Source organism: Sarcophilus harrisii, chromosome 1, assembly GCF_902635505.1.
Source record: "Sarcophilus harrisii chromosome 1, mSarHar1.11, whole genome shotgun sequence".
Classification (NCBI taxonomy): domain Eukaryota; kingdom Metazoa; phylum Chordata; class Mammalia; order Dasyuromorphia; family Dasyuridae; genus Sarcophilus; species Sarcophilus harrisii.
The window spans coordinates 672,537,168-672,555,810 of NC_045426.1; the positions used below are offsets into that span (position 1 = coordinate 672,537,168).

At 39.3% G+C, this 18,643-nt stretch overlaps 1 protein-coding gene and 1 non-coding gene across 3 annotated transcripts in view; one reads left to right on the plus strand and one right to left on the minus strand.

Moving 5' to 3' along the window:
- Positions 1–7,882: 7,882 nt before the first annotated feature.
- Positions 7,883–18,643, plus strand: part of LOC100916187 (tyrosine-protein kinase ZAP-70) — a 41,107-nt gene continuing 30,346 nt past the window's right edge. For both annotated transcript variants that reach the window (XM_031948315.1, XM_031948314.1), the window contains exon 1: positions 7,883–8,138. The gene's annotated coding sequence lies outside the window, so the exon portion shown is untranslated. The remainder of the gene's footprint in view (positions 8,139–18,643) is intronic.
- LOC111719592 lies at positions 11,904–12,009 on the minus strand. The gene has a single exon (XR_002769672.1). It is a non-coding gene; the product is annotated as a U6 spliceosomal RNA (small nuclear RNA).

An 18,643-nucleotide genomic window follows, 5' to 3' on the forward strand; every position in this document is an offset into this window, starting at 1 on the left:
CATTTTAGTGGCCAGATGATAGAATGAAGTTGGAAAAGACTCAAGGCAGATGGACCCTTAGTAGGCTACTGCAATAATCCAAGCATGAAGTGATGAGGTCCTGCATTGGAATGGTGGCTGTGTCAGAAGAGAGAAGGGAGCATATCTGAGAGATGTTGCAAAGGTAATATTGACTGACCTTACCAATAGATTAAATAGATGGTGAGAGATAGTGAGGAATCCAGAATGATTCCTAGTTGTGATTCTGAGGGACTGGGAGGATGGTATTGATGCAGGTAAACTCTGTTAAAAAAAAAAAAAAAAGCTGTCCCCTTTTGATCTATCTGTAAAATTAAATCTCTGAAATTCTGTGCTCTTTGATTCCTGGTCTTCCAGACTCCAGAGAGTCTATGAAAGAGAGCATATCCTCCTGGCTGGCCTTTTCTAAGGCAAATCCCCCCCACCTCAATTGATAGCCGGATCCCCATTCAAATTCAGGCTGAAAAAGCCTTCAAAGTAATTTCATTCAATTGGGAGTTCCTGGTCTGATCAGCTCAAACTTCCCTCAGTGCCCCCTCTTCCCAAGATCTGCTCATAAAATAGGTTTCTGCTCACTCATTCTTTGAAGAATGTCCAAAGTATTATGCTTTGCCTCTTTGGCATAGTTGCCAAGACTCCTGCCCCTTGTGAAGACATTCTCTTCTCAGTGCCAGCCTCCATTTCCATTTGCCACTTAGAAGACAGTTTCCTAGCAAAGCTGACTTCTCATCCAACAATAAACTTCCCTTTTGCCATTCAATATTTTGGGTTTGTTTATTCTTTCATGAAGGACCTGAGCTGACCAGAAGGGGATTCCCACAACTCTCTAAATTGTCATTAACCTCATTAGTATTGCTTTCTACAGTAATAGGAAAGTAGGAATGGGGAAGAGTTTTATTTTGTTTTATTTTTTAATTTAATTTTTTAATAGCTTTTTATTTACAAGATATATGTTTGGGTAATTTTTCATCATTGATCTTTGCAAAACCTTCTGTTCCAACTTTTCTCCTCCTTCCCCCCACCTCCTCCCCCAGATGGTAGGTAGACCAATACATGTTAAATATGTTCAAGTATATGTTAAATACAATATATGTATACATGTCCACACAGTTGTTTTGCTGCACAAGAAGAATTGGACTTTGAAATAATGTAAAATTAACCTGTGAAGGAAATAAAAAATGGAAGCGGACAAAAACAGAGGGATTGGAAATTCTATGTAGTGGTTCACATTCATTTCCCAGAGTTCTTTCGCTGGGTGTAGCTGGTTCTATTCATTACTGCTCTATTGGAACTGATTTGGTTCATTTCATTGTTGAAGAGACCCATGTCCATCAGAATTGATCATCATATAGTATTGTTGTTGAAGTATATAATGATCTCCTGGTCCAGTGGGGAAGAGTTTTAGAGGAAAGATAATGAGTTCTATTTTGGACATATTGAGTTTTAGATGTGTACAAATCATTTGAGAGGTTTGAAAGGCATTTGGAGATGTGATCCTGGAGGACAGCAGAGAGGTTGAGGCAGGACAGGTTGTTTTGAGAATCACGAGCAAAGAGATGATCATTAACTCCATGGTAGCTGATGATTCATCGAGTCAAGTAATAGAGAAGGAATAAAGAACAGAATCCTGAGGGATACCCATAATTAGAGGGCATGATCTGGAGGAGGAACTAGCAAAAGAGACAGAGAATGAATGGTCAGAGAAGAGAACATAGTTCTCCCTCTCAGCAGAGTGTCAAGATAATTATTTTATTGAGAAAGTCAATTAACCTTCATGTGCTTCCCCTTTTCCCTCCTCCACACCTCAAAATCATTCTATGTGATCCCTTATTTTCTGCTCTTTTATTTCTTCCTCTGAGGAAGAGGTCCTCTTAGAACCTTCATCCCATGACTTATTTGAGAACTAGTCACTTCAAATATCCCCTTTCCCTATCAATTGTTGCCTTCTCAATGCCTGCAAATATGGTCAAACTACTCCATTAGACCCTGACCTTTTCTTAAGCTAAGGTCCTATGTCTTTCTTTTTTCACTGACAAACACCTAGAAAGCTGTTTATAATTGTTGCCTCTTTCTAAACCTCCCACTCATTTTCACCCTGTTGTAATCTGGATTCCAATTTTACGCATTCAGTGGAACCACTCCCTCCAAGATAACTCATAATCTCTTTATTGCTAAAACCAGTGATTTTTCTTCTCAGAACTTTCCCGTCTGTCATTATCATTGGAAAACTTCTTAACCTTGCCTTCTCTCTCATTTTTCACTCAGTTTAGCTCCATCATTCACTCCCTTCATTCCCTATCTTTGATTCTCTACTGCTGCTCATCATACCCTCTGGGATCTTGCTTCACTGTGACATTTTAGAAAATTTATTTATTTATTTATTTATTTTTAAAATATCTTTTTATTGACAGAACCCATGCTTGGGTAATTTTTTACAACATTTTACAACATTATCTCTTGCACTCACTTCTGTTCCGATTTTTCCCCTCCCTCTCTCCACCCCCTCCCCCAGATGGCAAGCAGTCCTATATATGTTGAATATGTCACTGTACATCCTAGATACAATATAGGTGTGCAGAACCGAACAGTTCTCTTGTTGCACAGGGAGAATTGGATTCAGAAGGTAAAAATAACCCAGGAAGAAAAACAAAAATGCAAACAGTTTACATTCATTTTCCAGTGTTCCTTCTCTGGGTGTAGCTGCTTCTGTCCATCTTTGATCAGTTGAAACTGAGTTAGATCTCTTTGTCGAAGAAATCCACTTCCATCAGAATACATCCTCCCTCATACAGTATCGTTGTTGAGGTATATAATGATCTGGTTCTGCTCAAAAAATTTATTTATTGATATATTTTGCTTTTGTGCAGGTCATTTATCACCCCATTCCCCTAAATAGAGCTCTTTCTTGTGGCAAAGAAAACTTATCAAGATAAAATATCTTCTGTAGAAATATCCTTTTCTGACATTATATACAAGAACCTAGTAGTTTTCTTATCTCTTTGACATGAGGGAGGAGATAATGTGTCATTATCTCTTCAGCGGGACCTTCACAGGATTTCTGTTACTTAGAGATTAACTTCTTTTATTGATCTTTTAATCTTCTTTTATTGATCTTTTAATTTATATAATTGTATCTTTCCCTTATGTTCTTCATAAAAACTCTTGCATCCTTCATCTCTTTCTCTTACTGCTGGATGCTTTCTTTCTCATACATTTTCAGGGGCTCCAGAATTTAAGTTTTTCAACCTGGCATTTAAAGCCCTCCACAATCTTACTCCAACCTGCCTTCTCATTCTTAATGTTCCTTTCTTCCCTGTGCACACTCTACATTCCAGCCAAACTGGATCATTAGCTGTACTTCAAACCCAACATTCCATTTCTATGCCTTCACTCAGATTAGCTCTCATGCCTTTAATTCATTCCCTCTTCATCTCTCCCTCTTTTTTTTCTGAGACAGTTGGGGTTAAGTGACTTGCTCCGGGTCACACTGCTAGGAAGAGTTAAATGTCTGAGATCACATTTGAACTCGGGTCCTCCTGACTTCAGGGCTGGTGCTCTAGTCACTACACCACCTAGCTGCCCCTTCCTCTTCATCTCTATCTCTGAGACATCTTTTTTTTTTTTCCTTCAAGACTCAGATCAGGTGCTGATTCTTGTGGGAAGCCTTCTGTACTACTCCAGATTGCTATTACTTTCTCCTTCCTCAAACAGTCTTGTATTTATTTCTGTACATGTTATATATCTCCATCCCCACCTCTCCCCAATAGAATGGAAGCTCTCTGAGGAGAGGAACTTTTACTTATGTCTTTTGTGTTCCTTGTTGTTACTGCTGCTGTTATTCATCCTTTATTCTCAAAGAGGTCCTAGTACCTAACAGAGTCTCTTGGGTAAAATCCCTCCCACTCCACCTCCCATAGCAATTGACTTCATCAGCGGGGAATTCCCAGTGTAGAAACTCAAAACTTCCTCTATCAATGATGATCTACATCTCACTTTTTTTAAAATAAAATTTTATTTTCTTTTGTTTTTACATCACCTAAAATTCCTCTCCCCACCCCACCCCCCGGGGGAATTCTTCTCCCTGGACAGGTAAGTGACACAGTGCCTGATTTGGAATTTGGAAGACATCATCTTCCATCTTCTGAACTGAGTGGAGACATTAGGGGCAGCTAGGTTCTGAATTCCTGTGTTCAGTTCCTGACTTCCTAGCCTCAGACACTTAATAAGTTGTGTGATCTTGAGCAAATCACTTAACCCTATTTGCCTCAGTTTCCTCTTCTATAAAATGAACTGAAGAAGGAAATGGCAAACCACTCCAATATCTTTGCCAGGAAAATCCCAAATGAGGGCACAAAAAGTTGGATACGATTAAACAACAACAACAACAACAACAACAACTCTCTCTTTTCCATCTTATACAACAAAGAATTTTTTTTAAAGAAATTGAATAGAAAAAAATTCAGCAAATCAATCAATTGAAACATTCCAAAAAAACTGAAAACACAAGTAATGAGCAGCCATGGACTGCTTGCCTTTGTAAAAGAATAAAGGAAGGTGTCTTCTCAAGTATTTTTTGGGGGAATTCTACTTCCATTCTGTTGCATCAATTCACATAAGTCTCTCCAGACTTGTCTGTATTCATTGTCTTTGTCTCTTCTTACCACATATTAATTATCATCATCAGTTCAGTTGTTTTTATGTTGAGTCTGATTCTTTCATGACCCTGTTGGGGTTTTCTTGGCAAAGATACTGGAGTGTTTTTTTTTATCATTTCCTTCTCTAGCTCATTTTACACATGAGGAAACTGAGGCAAACTGACTTGCCCAAGGTCATACAGCTAGTTTATTGAACCCTGGAAGATGCCCATTATTGAAGTGAGTTGGGGTCCCTTTAAGAAACTATATTTCCAATTGATTTGTGATTCCTTTCAGATTCCCAGCCCCTCCTGGCAGAGGCATATCCTCCCCAGTCCAGGATGCCAGAGCCTTTGATTCAAATACAAATCCTGGTCAAAAGCATCCCTTTGAATTCCAATAGGATATCTGGGCTTGTCCCAGCCCGCCCTGGATCTGAGCTAACTTAGGCTCTCCCAGCCCCCAGTTGTGAAGACCGTGTTAGCATCCTGGATACCTTAGAATCAGCCAGAGTCAGGATAAGCAAAAGTCCTTGGTCTTTATTCTTGGTCTTTAGGGGTAGAAGTGAATTGGATGGATGCAGGATCTCCACGACCTCTCCTCTTTGTCCCCCACCCAAAAGTGACTCTGGCTAGTCTTACTCCACCCCCTAGTCCTTCCCACAGTTCTCTGTATACACCAATTATCGAGCCAGCACAGAATAGTGGGAAAGGCCATTTTCCAAGCATATGCTAACAGAGTATTATCCAATCAGTAGTTAGCCTTAAATGCTTGGTTGTCTGACCTCAGTGCATAAACTCGAGTTTCAGCCCCTTATATCCACTGGTTCTGATCAGCCAGGAAGTATCTGAGGTCAGATTAGAACTCAGGTCCTCCTGACTTCAGGGCTGGCGCTCTATCCACCGCACCACCTAGCTGCCCCTGATTATTTCATTTTTATATTCTCAGTGCCCTATATAAGCTATGGGCTCAGTATATGGCAATTATTGATTAAACTGAGCTTCTTAATAAAGAATTCAATTAATGAATTGAATTGAAGTAATGGTGTCAGTGAGGAACTAGAGGAAGAAGATACCTTATTTATCCTATAACAAACAAGAGTGATTGGGGAGACCCCCCCCAATCTGAAGAACTAGGACACCTGCCACGGAAATGGGACAAACCCAGTGAAGAACTAAATTGAATGGAGATATCAGGGGCAGGTAATGGTGAACTACTGAGTTCAATTCCTGACTTGTTGGCTGAGTTATGTGACCCTGGACAAATCACTTCACTCTGTTTGCTTCAGTTTCGTCATCTGTAAAATGAGCTGGAGAAGGAAATGGCAAACTGCTATCTTTGCTAGGAAAATCCCAGATGGGGTCATGAATATTTGGACACAACTGAAACAGCTTCCTAGAGCTAAGCTCTTTGCAGATGGCCCATGCACTTTGCTAGGATTCTGCCCGCAGAGCATTCTCTCAGTGCCAAAATTCCATTTCCCAATAGAACTTTGCCACTATAGAAGTCAGTCTCTTGGCAAACGGATTTCTATCCAACAATAAACTTTCATTTTGCAACTAATAATTTGGGAATAAGTGAATTCTTTCTTTTAAACCTGTGGCCAATCTAAAGGGGATATTGTAATAATTCTCTTATTGCCACTAACCTCTTGACCCCCAGGAATTGAGACCATTCAAACTGCATCAGAAGGAAATGCTAAATTTAATCTAGAGATTAGTTAAAATAAGATCATGTCATTAAAAAAAAATTTGCACACCCCATGAAATCTATTCAAGACTCCAGGTTAAGAGCATCTCTAAGAAGACCCTTAGGCAGCAACTGTAGTAGAGAGAGCCCTAGGCCTGAGTCAGAATCTCCCCCAATTTACTCTGACACCTTGGGCAAGAGCTCCCTTCTCCTCTCTAACCTTCTTCAGTTTCCTTTGCTACAAAAAGAAAAGGACAGGATTTAGATCAGAAGAATCCTAATGTTCCTTCCAACCCTGACATTCTGTGATTCCAAGGTGAGTTGGGATTCCTTCAGAGTCTGTCTCCAGGGAATGCTGGAAAATTTCCTTGTTAATATTCTGCCCCAAATAGGGGTTCAGCCAGCAGCATTGGTGACTGTGGACCATCTGTGGATTTGAGTTTTGTCAAGTTTTGACCAACTAGGAGCTGAAGGCAGTGGTTGGAGAGGTACAGATGTTCCTGCTGGAATCTTGTGGGTTTAGTCCTACCACAAGTTCTGGGGACCCCCTTTCCTTTGGTTACGAATGTAATCATGGTGGAGGAAGGAGGGACGACTTGGGGCCCACGTAAGCTATAAGCGAGCTCTCACCCTTCCTAAAGCAGGTAGTGTGATATAATTGATGAGGTCTGTGACTGAGTGGAATTCCTTTTGCTCAGAAAAGCAGGTTAGCAAACCCCTAACCCCAGAGGTTGTGACAAAAGTAGGCTTTATTTTTTGCTAAGAGGCTTTCCCTTAGCGGGCCTATTTCCTCAATGGAGAGAATCTGTGAAGAAAAGGGAGGTCTGAGAATCAGACCAGGAGTTCTCAGTTGAATGTGAAGTTTTTCCTGTGACTGTGACTTCCCAGAGATCAATAGGAGTTTGATTTGTCCCTTGAATGGTATTGATTATCTCCCTCGAGAGGATGTGAAATTATTTGGAGTCTGGATTTTTGCAGATTAAATTGTGATTTTACAAGATTTTTACAGAGTTCACTCCGGTCATACAGAGTTCACTCGTGTCATCATGATATAGTATAAATAACACTGGTTCTAAGCAAGGGTTCTTAACCTGAGCTCTGTAGACTTGGCTTTGTAAAAACAGTTTTAGAGCTGTGCTTCCGTATAATCGGTTTCCTTTGTTGTCCTATTTTTTTATTCTATGCATTTACAAACATGATTCTGAGAAGGATCTAGAGGCTTCAGCAGACTGATTGCTAAGGAAACCAGGACCCAAAAGAACTTCCCACTGCTTGTTCTAGGCTAGAACTTGACCCTCTGTGGTCACCTTGGACCAGTCACTTCAGTTTTAGATGTAGGATCCTAGGAATCATGTGGTAAATGACCTTCTGGGAGGGAGAGTAAGGCAGCCTCTGGTTCTGGGTCCAGAAACTCTGCCTGCCCCCAGCTCACAGATTTTCCCCCATACACAGCACTTTGTGACTCTGACGCAAACTTCAAAGCCTTGGTTGCTCCCTTCATGTATGGGTGGGTGGTTTTCTCTTTCTGTAGCCTTTTCTTTCCTGTCTTTGTATCAAGGAAATAGGTCACATTTCAGAGAAACTAGTCAACAAGCAGATTCGTTGACAGAGGGTGGTAGCTAGGGGCACTGGTAGCTGGGCCTGGATCCTGTCGCCTGACCACCTTCACACCCCCTAGGCCCTGGCACCCAGGCAGGTCTTTCCCTTCATGGCACTTGGCCCTCCAAAGGACTGAAGAAGGCTGAGAGAGGCAAGGAAGCGTCATTCTTTGGGCCTAGACCCTTGGAACCTTCAGAGGTGAGCTTTTTCCTTATTCAAACCCACAGTCCTGGCTGCTGTCCTAGACTGGTATGGGTAGGGAGGCTCTGAGGGTTAGGAAGTCCATATTTTCCCATGGTGGGGACTTCCTCTTGCCATAATTTAAGTGCTTCTGCCTTGAGGCACTCAGCCTCGTGGTTCCCAGTTACGAAAGAGAAAGAAAGAAACATGGGCACTATGTTTTGGGGAAGGAAGGCTGTCTTTGCCAGGGTCCAGAATCCCCCAGTCCAGAGTGTTAGAGTACTGGGTTGGGCATTTCTTTAGCTCCTTGTGTTGGCTAAATAGCAATGTCAGGGAATGGTTAGGGAGCAGTCAAACTGTGGGGATAAGCGAGTGATAAATTTAAGGGATAGCCAGAGTAGGCTAAATGTGCTGAGGGAATAGTCAAACCGCTGGCTCACAGGATTGTCAGACTGGCTATTTCAGGGGTAGCCAGGCTAGAAGGTTCAGATGTGGGAGATGGTCAGCCTGGATGGGAGATTGGGAGAGAGATTGGGGATACAAGGATGGTCATACCAGGGAGTCAAAGAAATAGTAAAATTGGAGATTAGAGCATATTCAAACTGGGCAGTTTAGGGCCTGGTCAGGCTGGATGCTTTGGCGTGGTCATATTGGGAAGACAGGGAAGACAGACTGGAGGGGAAGGGGATGGATCAGAATAAGATCAGGCTGGAGAGTTTCAAGTAATCAGATAGAGGGGTTAGAGTACATTAGACTAAGGTTCAATAGAGTACTATTAGACTAAGGTTCGATAGACAATCACATTGGGGTTTCAAAAGTAAGTTAGATCTGGGAGTTTAGGTTAGGAGTCAGAGTTAAGATGAAGCAAGGGGACAGAATGTTCAGAATGTTCAGACTAAGGAATTGAGGGATGGGGTGAGACCTGGGCTGATCAGCTGGGGGGGGGGGAGGGTACCATTAAGCTGAGTTTGAAAGGACAGTAGGAATGGGTGGGTGTTGGGACATTAGGATCTAGGCAGGACCCTGTATGAATGGGTTTCTCATTTTTCAGCTCTACATTTAGGACCATTTCTCTTTGTGGGACCTGGAAACTCTCCCCCTACCACTCTTTGTCAGTTCTGCTCTAGGCAGTAAGTAAGTAATTTCCCTGTGCCAAGTTGACCTCCTTTAGGGGTGTAAAAGGTATAGGCTGGACCAATTAATGGTGATAATGATGATTATTATAGATTATTGGGGGGAAGAAGCAATGTCTGATGTCAATGATATTGATAACATCTCACATGAGCATGCAGGGGTAAGAATGATGGTTCTAACAGTTTACACTGGGGACCTGCTGGAATATCACACTAAAAATTGAGGAGGACATTGGATATTGGTTTTTTTTTTTTAAATTATTCCTTTTTTTGGCTTTTTATTTTCAAAATATATGTATAACTAGTTTTCAACATTTACCATTGCAAAACCTTGTGTTCCAAATTTTTCTCCCTCCCTTTACCCTATCTCTTTCCTTAGACAGCAAGTATTGGATAGTGTTTTCATAATCATTGCCTGGAGGAAGATGGATTTAAACCAGAAATAATCCCTCCTCATTCTATTCTTTTTCATGTGGATGAAAGCAATGCTTTATCCTGAGTCTCTAGATCTGTTCTTAGCCTCTGGAAAAGGCCTTTGCAGTCCTTATTTCCACCTTCTCGTCTTCCTTTTCCTCCCTCTAATAATGCTAATATAAAAAGAGGAAAAGGAGTGATAGATATTCTCAGAGTATATAAGTAAGTTAAAAATATGTAGAATTTCTTATGGAACATATGTTAAATTGTAAGTTCCTTGAAGATAGGCACTGTCTCTTGCCTCTTTGGTATTACCAGGACTTAACACAGTGCTTGACCCATAGTAAGTCCTTAATTGATTGATGTAGACAAATATAATTTTATAGAATAGTAGTAGAGGCAGACAATAGGTACATATCACCATATTTATTAAATGTGGCCAGTATTGATTGGATGGAGATTATGAAAGGGCTAAGATGTAAGAGGAGAATCAAAGGGCCCTTTATGGATAACATCCATGAAAAATTACATTAACAACTTGATTAGGTAGATGATAGATAGATAGAGGGAGAGGGGAAGAGGGATAGAGAAGAAGGAGACAGAGACAGACAGATGGGTAGGTGATTGGAATTAAAGTACACATATATTACTGAGATACCAGGTACCAGGTGCTAAGTGCTGGGGATACAAATACAAGCAAGGAAAATATTACCTGCCTGTCTTGAAGGAGACTATATTCTAATGAGGGAAGACAATACATAAAGAATAACTGGAAAAGGAAAGAGGGATGAGGGTAGGAATGCCATGGCCAAGAACTGCCTGGAGTCCTGGCTGAGGATAAGATGAGGAAAAGGCTCAATATCAGAGCCCAGCTTTTGGAAGGTGGAGACAGATTAAGCAAAAAAAAAAAAAATTTGTAGAAGTTTCTTACCATTTCTCTGTGAATTTCCAGTTAATAACTATTAAATACCTGGAAAGAGAGATATGATCAGGTAACCAGAATTATATATCAGAAGCTGTTTATCTTTTGTATTACAAGAGACAAATCTCCATATTACAAATACAGACCCTAAAATATCCTTGAGAATTCAATAAATAAATTGTACTGGAAATAGGAAATTGTTCTAAGATAGCAGTTTCTTTTATTGTGAATTGCTTAGGATATGAACCAATGTCTCATGATATGACTTTGATTTGAAGGTATACAGGCCCTGTTCTTCAGTTCCTCGTTGATTCCATTTAAAAGTATTTTTTATCTAGTTAAGGTGGTACAGCTAAAAAATAAAAAAGTGGCTTTAATCCTATCCTTGGATAGAGATATCTATCACAGGATAAAAAGATAAAAATTGGGCATGCAAAATACAAAAACACACCTTTTTCTTTTATTTATTTATTTAATTATAGCTTTTTATTTACAAGATATATGCATGGGCAATTTTTCAGCATTGACAATTCCAAAACCTTTTGTTCCAATTTTTCCCCTCCTTCCCCCCATCTCCTCCCCCAGATGGCAGGTAGACCAATACATGTTAAATACAATATATGTATACACGTCCAAACAGTTATTTTGCTGTATAAAAAGAATTGAAATAGCGTACAATTAACCTGTGAAGGAAATAAAAAATGCAGGCGGACAAAAATAGAGGGATTGGGAATTCTATATAGTGGTTCACATTTAAAAACACACCTTTTTCATCAAGAAGGTTACCATCTAATTGGTGAGATACCAGATAACCCCCCATCCCTCCCCCCACTCTCTCTCTCTCTCTACCCCAATCTTTCCACAAACATATATATATATATATATATATGTATATACATTATATATATATTATATATCTAGATCTATATATGTGTAGCAAGGTGCAAGCTATCTCACCAATCAGAACATGTGTGTTTGTATTATTTATATATATATATATATATATATATATATATATATATATATATAGTACAAAATTGCAAAGATAGGAATTGGAGGGAAATAGACCTATATGAGTAAATAAGAGGCAGGGGATGAAGATAATTTGGAGATTTTGAAACCAGAAGACTGAAAAATTAGAGTGTCCTCTACAGTAATTGGGAACTTTGAAAAAGGGGTGGGTTCCAAGGTGAGGGACAGAAGGATTAAAGGTCACTGTGAGGATGAAGAATGTGTTTAAAAGGAAGAAGAAGGCCCAGGGAGAGATGGAATGACAGGAACTTGGGCTTCTGATTAAAACAGCTTCAGAATTCTTTAAATATGGAATGCTTTATAATTTTGCATGTTTTCTTTGAACAGAAGCCGTGCTAATCTGTTCTGTATGTTCTAATTATAGTATATGTGCTGCTTAACCGAGTACCATTTCAGAGTTCTTGATCAAGGAAGCTGATTGGTTGATTGTTGTCCTTTGTTCTCAAAGAAAACCAAAATGACATTACTATTTTATAGTCGAGTTGTAGTGTGTCCAACTGTGACTTATCAGATCAATCTGAGTTCAGAGTGCTCTGCCACAGGTAGGACAGAAATAATCCCTATGAACATTTGGGGCAGCTTCTCTATTTTATGCATCTCACTTTTCTTCTGAGCTAATTCAATTTTGCTTCGCTCATAGAGCACAGCACCTTCTCTGAGGAGGGCACGTTTTGGGCAGTCCTGTACCAGTGAGTCCCGTATCATACAATCAATTCTAAAATTCTTAAGAGAGACCTTGAGAGTGTCCTTGTATCACTTTTCCTGACCACCTTGTGAGCTCTTTCCCTGTGTAAGTTCTCCATAAAATAATTACTTTGGCAAGCATACATTTGGCATTTGAACAATGTGGCCAGCCTGACAGAGTTGTGTCCTCTGCAGCAGAATTTGAATTCTTGGCAGTTTAGTTTGAGAAAGGACCTCATTGTCTGGTATTTTATCCTGCCAGGTGATCTTCAGAATCTTCCTAAGATAATTTAAATGGAAGCAATTCACTTTCTTGGATGGCATTTGAATACTGGCTGTGTTTCACAGGCATACAATAATGAGATCAGCACAACGGCTCTGCAGACCTTCAGTTTGGGAGTCAGTCTAATATCTATCTTCTCTCACACTCTGCTGCTTGTGCTAATTTTGGCCTAACAGTTAACACCAAGAAAACACAGCTCCTCCATCAGCCAGTACCACACCATCCATATGAGGAACCATCAGTTACAGTAAATGGTGAAGTCTTGAATGTTGTGAATAAGTTCTCTTACCTTGGCAGGATCCTTTCCAGGGATGTCCACGTTGATAATGAAATTGAGACATGTATTGCAAGAGCTAGATCAAGAAAATATTTCACATTGTCTTCTATTTTTTTATTCTTTTAATTGTTTCTTGATATCTCATAAAGTCATTAGCTTCTACTTGCCCAGATTTAATTTTTAAGGATTTATTTTCTTCAGAGAGTTTTTGCACCTCTTTTCCATTTGATCAGTTTTATTATTTAAGGAGTTCTTGTCTTCAGTGAATTTTTATGTCTTTTTCCATTTGGCCAATTCTGTTTTTAAGTCATTCTTCTTTTCATTGTATTTTTGTGCTTCTTGTACTGTTTGGCTCATTCTGGTTTTTGAGGGTTGTGTGTGTTTGTGAGTGTGTGTGTGTGTGTGTGTGTGTGTGTGTTCTTTCTTTAGCAAACTATTGACTTTTTTTTTAAATGATTTTCATACATCATTCTCATTTCTTTTCCAATTTTTCCTCTATCTCTCTCTTTTACCTGATTTTTAAAATCCCTTTTGAGCTTTTTCATGGCCTAAGAGCAAGGGTCCTCAAACTTTTTAAATAGGGGGCCAATTCATTGTCCCTCAGACTGTTGGAGGGCTGGACTATATTAAAAACAAAAACTTTCTTTTGTGGGCCTTTACATAAAGAAACTTCATAGCCCTGGGTGAGGGGGATAAACATCCTCAGCTGCTGCATCTGGCCCGTGGGCTGTAGTTTGAGGACCCCTGCTAGTAAGACCAATTCATTTTTTTCCTCTGAGGCTTTGGATGCAGGAATTTTGACTTTGTTGTCTTCTTCTAAGGACATGTTTTGGTTTTCCTTGTCCCAAAGTAACTTTTTTTGGTTGGAATTTTTTTCCTATTTTTTGCTCACCTATTTCTTGACTTTTAAACATATGCTAAAGTGGGGCTCTGCTTCCCAAGTGGAGGAGCACTGTTTCAAGCTTCAGGATTTTTGGTGTGGCTGTTTTCAGGAATAATTTTGGAGACATGTAAGTTTTTGGTTTTTCCAAGGTGGTATGATCTATGGAAAATGTGTTTATTATTTTTCTGTGTTGTGCACTGGTCTGTGAGTGACTGCAAGTGAGGGACCACCAGAATCCCTGATTCCTTATGGCCACAAGCTCTGTTTTGCTAGTGCTTCTGATACTAAGGAACTAAGGCCTAGGATTGCAATCCAGATCCAAATATAGGCAATGCAACAGAGTCCTGTCCCTGGTGCCAGCAAAGGGATCCCTGTAAACTTCTGACTTGTTGAGTGATTCTTCTACTGTCCTTGGACTGAGCTAGAAACCACTGCTGCTGTCACCAATTCAGTCACCTTGGATCCTGTTTTGCTGGGCCAGTCTGCACTGGCAAAGCCTGTGCTGGATTGTGTTCCTCTTTCATCCTGGTGCAAAAGACCTTTTCTGACAATCTTCCAAGTTATCTTAAGCTGGAAAATTGTTTCACTCTATCTTTTTGTGGTATCTGCAGCTCTAGAATTTGTTTAGAGTCAATATTTAAAGATATTTGGAGAGTTTTGAGGGAAGAGTTCAGGCAAATTCCTACTTCCTTGGTCCTACTTCCCTAGAACTTTTTATATAATCTTATTTAAGTCTGCAACCAGGATAGATACTTGCAGGTGTTATCATTCCCACTTTACAGATGAGGAGACTGAGGCTCAGAGAGGTAAAATAATTTGACTATTATTATATAGTGATTAATTATCAGTTGTTCAGTCTTGTATGACCCTTTGTGATGCCTTGAACCACATCATGCTGATGTTGTCCATGGGGTTTTCTTGACAAAAATACTGTAGTGGTTTGCCATTTCCTTCTCCAATGGATCAAGACAAATAGGACTAAGTGACTTGCCCAGGGTTAAACAGCTAATATATAAGGCTAGATTTAAACTCAAGTTTTTCTCACTCCGAGTCCAGTACTCTATCCACTAAGCCATCTAACCTTTTACTTGTTAGGACAATATTTAAATCCTGTTTTCCTTTGTCTCCAAGTCCAACACACTTCCACCACATCTTCAGCTTGGACTCCTCTGGTTTTATGACCCTTCTCTAAAGATTCTTAGCTCTCTGACAGAGGGTGTGTAATATAGTGTAGAGTATGCTGGTTTTGGTCAAGGGCTTAAGTCTGAAACCTAGTTTGGTCACTTTTTATTGGATGACATTAGGTAAGTTTCTCTGGGCTTAAACTCTCTGGACCTCTGTTTTTTCATCTTTAAAACAGGGGAGTTGGACTAGAAATTCTCCAAGGTCCCTTTCAGTTACAAATCTATGATCCAATGACTTCTTTTTTTGTAACCCTTCTAATGATCTGCAAACCCTAATACAATAATCATCTATTAAATTTGCTTCCAGAAGCCAATATTGACCATAGCTCTAGATCCTGTCCCCTCACTTGACTATTCTTTTACTAGGGTCCTGGACCCTTTTGTCCAAGTCACAAATTGTCTTCAATGCTTCCCAGTCCTCCTTGGGCAAAGGAAAAAACAAAGCAAAACAAAATAAAAGACTCTCTCCTGCCCATCTTGCCCACTCTGATCCTTTTCCAAATCCCTAATGCAAGTCTTAAATGCAGGAAATAGTCAAATCATCAAATGGAACAAAGGCAGATAGAACTTTAGGAAAAGGCTGGCGCATTCCCCAGACTGACAGCTTAGAAGACTCTTAAGTCCCTTCTTCCATCCCTTTTCCTCTTCAGTCATATTTTAAAAAAACACAAAAAACTTTGTAAAGTTCTGTTCTCCTTCTTCAAAGTTGGTCTCCCTCTGCCTAAGCCTGCATCTGGGACAACTCAAACATACCAACCTCCCAGTCCATAAACAAAGCCTTTGAAAGTCATTTCACTCCCAGCTTGGGAGAACATGGTGCCTTTTTTTCTGGTTGTCCCTTCCCTTTATGAGGCATCAACTTTGGGATCAGTTTGATGTCTGGACTAAGGCTCCTTCCTTCCCTGCTTGGGGACCAATCTTTTTTTCAGTCTCAGGGACTGACAAACATAGCTTTCCTCTCTGTATCATTTTCCACAATTGCATCAATCTAATTCTGTTCAGCTAACATTATTAAGTGCCTACTGTGTGCCAGGCGCTAAGCTAGGAAACATGGTACAATGGAAGAATGCTGGATTTAGAATTAATTTTATTATCTGTGTGATATTGAACCTCTCTGGATCTTAGTTTGTTCATCCATTAAAATGGGGAGGTCAACTTATTTGATCTCCGAGGCCCATTTTAGTTCTAATTCTATGATCCTATAGTTCAATCAGCCAAAAAACTTTAATTAAGCACCTACTGCTAATGAAATACTTGGTGTGTGCCAGTTCTGACTGTTGGTAATTAAAAGTAAAATAGTACCTTCCTCAAGCAGTTTATACTATTGAGGGTAAATAGCATGGAGATATAGAGAGATACAGATACACTATCATCCAAGGTAATTTCAAAGCTGGGAGAGCTAGGTGGGTCAGGGACTAGACTGCATTAACTGGAATCAAGAATACTCATCTTCCTGAATTCAAATTTGTTCTTAGACATTTACTAGCTGTGTGACCCTGGGTTAGCCACTTTACTCTGCCACAGTTTCCTGATCTGCAAAATGAACTGGAGGAGGAAATGGGCAAAGCCCTTTAGTATCTTGGGAGCTTTTTTTTTTTTCTGGTTATACATGTATATTAATTTTTATATATACATTTCTTTATGAATTGTGTTGGAAGAGAAAAATCACAACAAAAGGGAAAAACCATTAAAAAAGGAAAAAAGTGAACATAAAATGTTTGATTTATATTCAGTCTCCAAAGTTCTCTTTCTGGATGCAGAGGAAATTTTCTATCCAAAGTTTATTGGGATTTCCTTGGGTCACTGAACCACTGAGAAAAATCTAGTCTCTCATAGTTGATCATTGCACATTCTTGCTGTTACTGTGTACGGTGTATTCCTGGTTCTGCTTGTTTCATTCAGCATAAGTTCATTGTAAATCTTTCCAGGCCTTTCTGAAATCAGCTTGTTCATAATTTTTTAATAGAACAATAATATTCCATTACCTTCATATACCATAATTTATTCAGCCATTCCCCAATTGATGAGTTTCTACTCATTTTCCAATTCTTTGCCACCACAAAAAGAGGTGCTTCCAGTATTTTTGCTAAGAAAACACCAAATGGAATCACAATGAGTAGGAGATGAGTGAACAATAAGAAAATATATACAAAATCCAGAGGCGATAATAGTGATTATGATTTTATTGGCGCAAGGAGTTCCTGGCTTCTACCAATGCAGGCCAGTGCCTTATCTGCAATAGTCTTTAGAGAGTAACAGAATCAATGATCAAGATAACAAATATTTATTAAACTATTATGTGCTAGGTAATGTTTGGTGATTTTATCAGTTCCCATGGATTCAATTATTTGGATTTTATTGCTTCCCAGATCTAGTTTCTTTTCTTTTCTTTTTAATTTTTTTTTTATAATGATAGCTTTTTTTATTTTTCAAAATATATACAAAGACAGTTTTCTTTTTTTTTTTCTTTTATTTGTATTTTTTCCTAAGGCAATTGGGAGTAAGTGACTTGCCCAAGGTCAAACAGCTAGTAATTATTGAGTGTCTGAGGCTGGATTTGAATTCAGCTCTTCCTGACTTCAGGGTTAGTTCTCTATCCACTGAGCCATCTAGCTGCCCCCAAAGATAGTTTTCAATGTTTGCCCTTGAAAAATAAATTTTGTGTTCAAAATTTTCCTTCCTTCCCCCTCCTTTCTTCTATCCCCCTTGAAGCAAGTAATCCAATATAAGTCAAACAACGGCAACTTTTCTAAACATATTTCCACATTTACTCCATCTACTTTCTCAGCTCTTAACTTTTCACTTGATTTTTAGTCTTGCATCTCCAACTGTCTATTGGATATCCAGCTTCAGACACTTGACACTAGCTATGTGACCCTAAGCAAGTCACTTAACCCTGATAGCCTCACCAAAAAAAAAATAATGAAAAGATTAAAATACCACGTAAATGCCAACTATTATTACCTCACACTTAAATTATTGCAACAGTCATTGATTGATCTCTCTGTCCCAAATCTCTTTCAACTCCAGTCCATCCTTCACTCACTTGATAAAGTGATTGCCCTACAGTGCAGGTCTGACAATGTCACTATCTTACTTATTAAACTTCGGTGCCTCCTGGATCAAACATAAAATTCTCTGTGTGGTGCAAAGCCACCCTTTATCAAGTCCCTTTCAATCTTCAATCGTTTTTACACTGGTCTCCCTGCTAGTTCACAACCAAGACATGCCATTTCTTGCCTTTGGGTATATTCTGCCTGCAATGGTTTCCTTCTTCATATCTGCTTCCTTGTTTCCTTGGCTTCCTTTAAGTCTCATCGAAAATCTTACCTTCCTTACAAAAGCTTTTCCTCTTCTCCTTAGAGCTAAGGCCCATCCTTCGTTGATTATTTTCAATTTATCCTATAGCCTGTTTGTGCTTAATTATTTGCATGTTGTTTCCCTCATTAGATTGTGATCTTCTTCAAAGCAAACACTTTTACCTTTGTGTTCCCAGGCCTTAGCATAGTGACTAGAACATAGTAGGCACTTAATAAATGCTTATTGATTGACTGGCAAGGACTTAGAATTGAGATGGTAAGTGATTTGTATGAGAGTAACAGACAGGATTTGAACTCAGCTCTTCATGACTTTAAGACTGGGCTTTTCTATTCACTATATCTTCTTGACTCTGTTCAAAATAATACAAGGTAATTTTGGTGTGGGGGGTTT